Raw genomic sequence first — 7,204 nt, 5'->3', positions numbered from 1 at the left:
GATGTTTCACATACACGTTAGGAGTCCTGGGTTTTCTGATAATTCTGATAGTCCTGGAGCCACGTACTTGCATGATATCAAGTAATGAAGTGAGTTTTGGCCACCATCTTCAGGGCAGATGCTGGCTCTACCCAGACTCGTAGGTACAACCTTGACTCTGAGCTGGCCTGTCAGCGTTTGCAAGCGCAGGAACCCTTCTCTCTGGTCACCTCCCTATCAAAGAGGGAAACCGTGAAGGATAAACAGAGCAACACGCGTTTCAACAAAAAACAGGTGAGCACACAACTCTGTGGAACTCTGGCTTCCTGGGTAATTGCTTCTTACACTGGCTCACACATCCTACGATCTTCATGACTCTGGAAGGTAGCTGGAGTTTGAGACCCCTGCCTATGGCTTATAGTAGAAACCTGGCAGAGGTTCATCCACGAAGAGCAACCATCTCTGACCCCCTGCTCCTTCTCCAGCATAGTACTCCTCTGTCCCCATGTGATCTTCTTACCTTCAGTTCGTGGTAAGCTACACTCACCCTCCGCATCTGGGACTTTGCTTTCTAGTCTAAATCCATCCCGTTTTCACGACTATTTTCTCTGCCCAGGGTTCGGCTGCTAATCAGAAGACCAGGACTTCAGTTGACTGCCACACTTTCTTCCCCTCGGTGCCCAGATTCCCAAGCACATTGTGTGTGGGTGCCTCCTTCCTGTTGTATGTGTCCTGCCGTGTCTATACTTATCCCAAGACAACTTGGATCCTCTGACTCTGAGACCCAAGCCAATGATTGCTCTGCTAATTTCCCACATCAGCAATGCCAATGGTTGGTGTCTTTCTAGTTACTTCTAGTTCCTTTGTGGTCAGTGTGTGTGCCTGGCCTTTTAGGAAAGCCAGTTTTCAGGCTCTCTTGCTCTCTTGGTTGTCTGAACATACCATGTGAACACTTTCATCCTGATTTCCTAGTATCTGATGCTGAGTGACTTCCTTCTTTAGATTTCTCCCTATCAGCACTAGATTCTCTCCTGTATAAAATTTATTGTTATTTATAATTCTTCTTATTGATTATATCTATATGTCTCTAAGATACAAACATAGACATACATGTACACACTTACTCACACATACATATTTAGTCAAATTCATGCTTTACCATAAATAAATGTTCATCATACTGAAAATTAACCCAACCACTAGTATGCTGCTGACTGTTTAAATGGTTAATGTAATCTGGGTTTGGATAACCCCTGCCCTCCCTCCCCTGCCAATGGCTCATGTATTAGTGACTTCATCTCAGGATGATGCTACTGGAAGGCAGTGGAACCTTGGAGGCTAGTGAGAGGTTCCTGAGTCTTCAGGGGAGTAGTTCCCATGCATGCCCCTGAGTTCTCGTAAACATCACTGCACAAAGAGCCAACCCAGCTCATCTCTTCTTTGCCTCTCCGGTCTAGGTACAGCTGTAGCCATTTTGCACCTACAGATGTTCCTGCCACGATGTGCTACTTACTGACTGCTATCCCCAACAGAGGCCAAAGGAGGGTGTCTTCCCAATCTTGGACTTTGAACCACTAAAACTAAGTGAAGCAAACCTTTTAATATGCTAGCTACCTAGGGTAAAGCTGGACAACGAGTGCTGTGGTTACAGGCTCAGATCACCAGGCCCAGTTAGTGTCACTAATTTCTGAAATGAACATTACAATGCTCACTGGAAACTAGGGCCTGGTGTACGCATTTGTATCCATGTCAAGAGGTTTAGAAGCTTTTCTCCTCCTCATGCGAATGTATTCCCTTCCTCCAGCACTGCCTTCCTGTGCCATGGGCTCTGCTCTCCTGTGTGGTGGAAGGCTGACTGGCAGCTTTCAGACACAAGTTCTGAGGCCTGGACTGCACTCTCAGAGGTGGATATCCCTCAGCTCAGCTAGAACCATGATGAGATGATCTAGATGAGATCATCGCTGTGTAGTGCTTCTTGTATTTTAAATGCGCCAGTGCATTGAAATGTGCATTAAATTCACCTTCACGGGGCAGAGATCCCTGAGATAGTGAAAGTACCTGATTTCAAAGAATACAGTGACTGCTCCAGAGTTTCTCCATTACAAAGTTCTGGGGGGTCATCTTCTCTTTGGGAGGAGAGCATCTCTATAGACCTTCCTGGGAAGAACATGTAATGTCTTATCCAGAGTGATTTGGATGTCTAGGAAAGCCCTCTTTGGAGCGATGGTGTCTCAGCAGCCATTTTCATTTTGGGAGTGGTCATTTCCCTTTTCGGGAAGTGACACAGCCTTGTAGTTGGATTCTAGGATCCCAATCCTAGTTGGCTCATTATCTTCTTATGCACTCATAGGCTGCTGGTGCCACAGCACTTGCTGTCATTGTAAAACCTTCTCATCACCAAAACTCACTATCCAATCATCCAAATTACCCCCATTAGCACCTTCTTCCCCTTTACATCATACATCTGGCAATTCCTTAAATCCAGTAGAATCATCCCTTGTAATTTACTTCATCTTCTTTACTTTTGTGCATGTATGTGTCTGTATTTATTGGTGTACGTGTACGGACATGGACATGTGTGCATGTGTGCATGTACGTGTATGGAGATGGACATGTGTGCATGTGTGCATGTACGTGTATGGACATGGACATGTGTGCATCTACGTGTGTGTACATGTGCATGTGTACATGTGTGCATGTACATGTATGTACATGTGCATGTGTGCGTGTGTGCATGTATGTGTATGTACATGTGCATGTGTGCATGTGTGTTCACTGAGGGTTTTTACTTGTTCTTGTGGATTATTTTATTCTTTTCCATTTTTTGAAGAACATCTTGAGCCCAGAATTTGATCTTATCTTAGTGGTCATTTCACCTGAACTAGAAACTGAATGTGCATTCCTGATTTTGTGACACATATGTTCAATAAATGTTAGTTTCAACCATTTTATTTGTACTGCTTTTGCATTAAGTCTCTCCTCACTCATTTTCTGCCTGCCTGAATGCTGAAGCCACAGTACTGAATACTCCAGCAGCAGTAGCAGTTTTCTAGCTTGGCATTCAAGTTTTGTCTAACTATTTTGGTTTTGTTGTTAGTCACATATACTTGTCTAAGTTTGCCTGTGCTCTTGGAGAACTGACTCCTTTGCCACCTGTCAATACGATCCCTTCCTGCCCCTCATTATTTTTCCTGCTCCAAGGTCTAGTTGATTTAGGGTAGTACAGATACTTTGGTTTTCTTTTGATGGAAACACATATGTTTCCATCTCTTCAAATAATTAATTAGTTAACTGGCTAATTGGTTAATTCATTTTGTGGTGCTGGGCTCAAACTTAGGGCGTTTCCTTGGCTGGGTAAGCATTCTAACACTGGAGCATATTCCCTAAATGTGATCTCTTTCCTTTTACTTTCTGATTTGTTTTTAAAGCGTGTGTGTGATTCTTGGTTGTAAACTTGCCTACATCTGAAATTAGCTAAAATCATAACATAGTTGGCAAACTAGTGAGGCTGAAGTTGAAGTAAGAAGATCCACTTCTAATCTGGATCTTAAGGTGGTAAGGCACTTGCCTTACCTGATCCTGATCCTGATCCTGATCCTGAGGACGCACACTTTTAATCTAGGTCTTGATGAGGGAAGACTCACCTTTTATCTGGGATATACATTCTGCTGGAGCCTATATAAAGGCATGGGCAAAAGAAGCGTTTGGTCTTTGCCTGCTTAGTCTCACTTCGTTAGTGAGTCAATTGCATATATGTATATATAATCATATATATTATATTATTATATTAAATCTTTCTCCACACACGAATACACACAAACACACATACACACACACACACACATATACAGAGAGAGAGCGAGAGAGAGAGAAAGAGATTCATTCTATAAGTGCTGCTACTCAAAAGAACCCTGACAAACACAATAGGCTTCATATAAATAGCACTTAATTGAGTCCCTTTTTTAACCTTTAACAGCCTCTATCTTTTAAATGGTTAGACCATCCACTATTGTAATGTGACTATTCACACCAAATCAGTATTTGTACACTTTTTAAAAATCTACTTGTTGTATTTGTTGCTTTTTTCTTCCCCTTCTGCATTGTCCGGTTTTATTTACACATTTGTTTATTTCCTTAGCAAATAAACCATTTTTTTCTTTTTTAAAAAAAAATTAGTGACTTCCTTAGAGTTTACAACACACACCTGTAATTAACCTAAGTCAACTATTACCAAATTACAGCACTTCACGTAGCCTAGGCATCTTTCCATAGAGCGTTCTCAAGTTCTCCTTCCTGTCCCTCTGAAAGTCTAACCATAACATGCATTGGTTCACATGTTAAAGTTCCAGACACACCATCACAGGGACTGCTTTAAATAATGGTACTTTATGTTGACTAAGAATTCAAAATAATTTTAATTTCAACATTTTATTTCCAGCCTCCCATTTTGATTCCTCCTAGGGTTCCTTACTGTTAGCTGACTTCTCCATCAGAACCCTTTACACATTAATACACATTTGATACACTTTAGTGTGTTTCCCTATCTCAGTTAGACCCTAATATCTGGGGATTTGGACTGTTATTTTCGTGGATGTTATAGTTCACTGTGATTTGTGTTTGAAAGCACCACAAGATGCATAAAGCAATGGGAACTTCATTTCATATTTAAGTTTTGAACTAATCTGTGTAGAGAGTGAGTTATACCTATGTCTCACTTCTCCTTCCACTTTAATACAGTGATGACGTCATCCTACACCCATGGCATGGGAAAACGAAGGATGTTGCAATCTAAACGCTTACTCTGTATTTTTTTTTCTTTGTGGGTCTGTGGCTTCACTCCTGAGTTAGCACCTTCCCTACCTACTCCCTAGACATAACAGGAAATCTAGAAGGAATTACTGTGCTGGGAAAACACCACCCCCCAGGCTTCCCAAGTCTCTGGTGAAGCCCTTCCCTACATTGCGGGCTCTTTCAGGAAAGAACTCGCTGGCCTGTTTCACCATGAGCTTTGCTTAAGTTCCTCTTGAGAACCTGGTGGTTTTCCTGTATGCAAAGCTCTGGGAAGTATGTCTCATCCCTGCATCCGTAAGCTGTGGTTCCCAGGGACATGCACCTCTGGCTTCTAGTGCCCCCTCAGATTTACTGCACATGGTAAAACTTCTGATGCTTGGCACCTCAGCACCCTCTGCTTCTGAGAGCAAATTTGGTATGTCTGGCTTTATGCCCATCTCTCTAGATTTGAGGAATTTGTCTGTGACCTCACCTCTTGGGAAAAACCCATGAAAGTTGTTGAAAAGGCTTCAGTTTATAGCTTTGTATCATTATAAAGATGAGATCTTCAGGCTTCTTTCCTGTCAAGGTTGAAAACTGAGGTTTTTGCCTTTTTTTTTTCCTTTTGAGTCTTTTTGGAGTCTACTCCCACCTTACTTTGTGGCTTTTCTCTTTTCTTTCAAAGTTTCCATACAGATCAGAACTGCCTTTAGTGACCCCAAGCCTTTTACACTAGAAAGAAAATACTTCTGTCGCCCCATTCTGTACATTTTAGCTGTCCATGACCTGTGGGTATCCATGCTGAGGAAAGCTCAGACTCTTTGTAGATTTCCTCCAAATTTGCCATTGTCTGCCATTAAGACAATGAAACACATAATCCATATTGGGAATACCATATCATTGTCCCTCCAGGTAACCCCATGCTGGCTGCTTTATTAAAACAAACTCTGCCTTTTCTCTAAGGTTCAGTCTGACTCCCATTTTCAGCCCGAAGTCACCCAATGGTTCATGGGTAGAAAAAGCAATCTTTCCAAAAGACACCCTAGAAGCTTTTAGCTCAGTCATATCTGAACTGATAAACGGAGAACAGCAATTCTCTCAAGGATGCATCACTGGCTGGATTCAGAGCTGGGTTAAGAACACACAAAGCCCTTTCTTTCATTAAGTTTGACTGTACCACAGAAGCAATCCCTAAATGGCAGTGCGTACATGAATCACCAAAAGAATAAGCTCTGTGTTGCCTCTCTTTGCAGCTCACTCCCTGAGAGCCAGACTTGGTGAAGAAGAGCCTCAGCCTCCTGTGCTTTGAACAGAGGGTTTTCTTGCTGGTCCTTCGAAACTCCCACAGAGTACAGAATAGTGATGAACATCCAAGCCATCCCAAGATAGGTAGACCAGTGAGAGCATTCCAGAAAAGGCTCTAAGAGACTCGATTAGGGTTTCTCAACAAACATATAAACAAATCTGTTTTCAAATTCCAAGGATTTCAATTTCCACATAAAAACTATGTGAGCCATTTTAAACATAAATGCCTGAAGTTAGTTCTCAAGAAAAGTAGTCAGTGCTTTTAACTGATGAGACATCACTCCATTCCCCTGTAAAGACAAATTTAATGCATACTTATATGCATGTATGATTTTTATAGAATTTTTATTAAAAGGAAAATTAATGTTTTATAGTTAAATATAAACAACGGTAGAGATTTGCCCCAATTAACAAAAGAAAGGAAGAAAGAAGGAAGGGAAGAAAGAAAGGAAGAAAAATAAAGGAAAACAGAAAGAAAAAAGGAAGAAAAAAGAAACAAAATATGATCATGAGTATATCAGGCAGTTTTGTGTCACTGTGACCAATATATCTAACACAAACAAAATAAGGGCAAAAGGTTAATTTTGACTCATTACTTGAAGGAGATTTCAGATCTCAATTGCAGGAAAGCTGAGGCCTGGTCATCCCTGTTTGTCGAGGTGTGTGGCAGAGGCTGAAGCACACTCACATAGCTGTGGATCAAGAAGTAGAGTGAATGGTACAGCGCTAGGAGCTGTACTGTGACTTTCAAAGGCTCGGCAATAGTGAGATGCTTGCCCCAGGGTGTCCCCAAACCCCTAGCTTCCACAGTCCTCCAAAGAGTGTGACCAACTGAGGAATGGGTTCTTAAAAGAACAAACTTGCTGGGGACATTTCAGACTCCAATCGTGACAGTGGCTGATTTTCAATATCTTCAATCCTTCTGTATTTCCCAAGGTTGTGATAAAAAATAGATTTTTACTTCTAGAATTAGAACAAAAATAGGTTTTCTTTAAAAATTGAAGAAATATGAACAACAAGATGAGGCTCTATTGGCTCTGTCAAATTTTCTCAGGACTCTTTGATTCTGGGTAACAATAGCAACTTGCTAGATTCTTCATGTTTCCCTGGAGCCCCTTCATGTCCTCAGCCTTGGCCATGAGGTTAGGGT

The sequence above is a fragment of the Mastomys coucha genome, unplaced genomic scaffold (genome assembly GCF_008632895.1).
Source record: "Mastomys coucha isolate ucsf_1 unplaced genomic scaffold, UCSF_Mcou_1 pScaffold5, whole genome shotgun sequence".
Lineage (NCBI taxonomy): Eukaryota > Metazoa > Chordata > Mammalia > Rodentia > Muridae > Mastomys > Mastomys coucha.
This window is presented reverse-complemented; position numbering follows the sequence as displayed.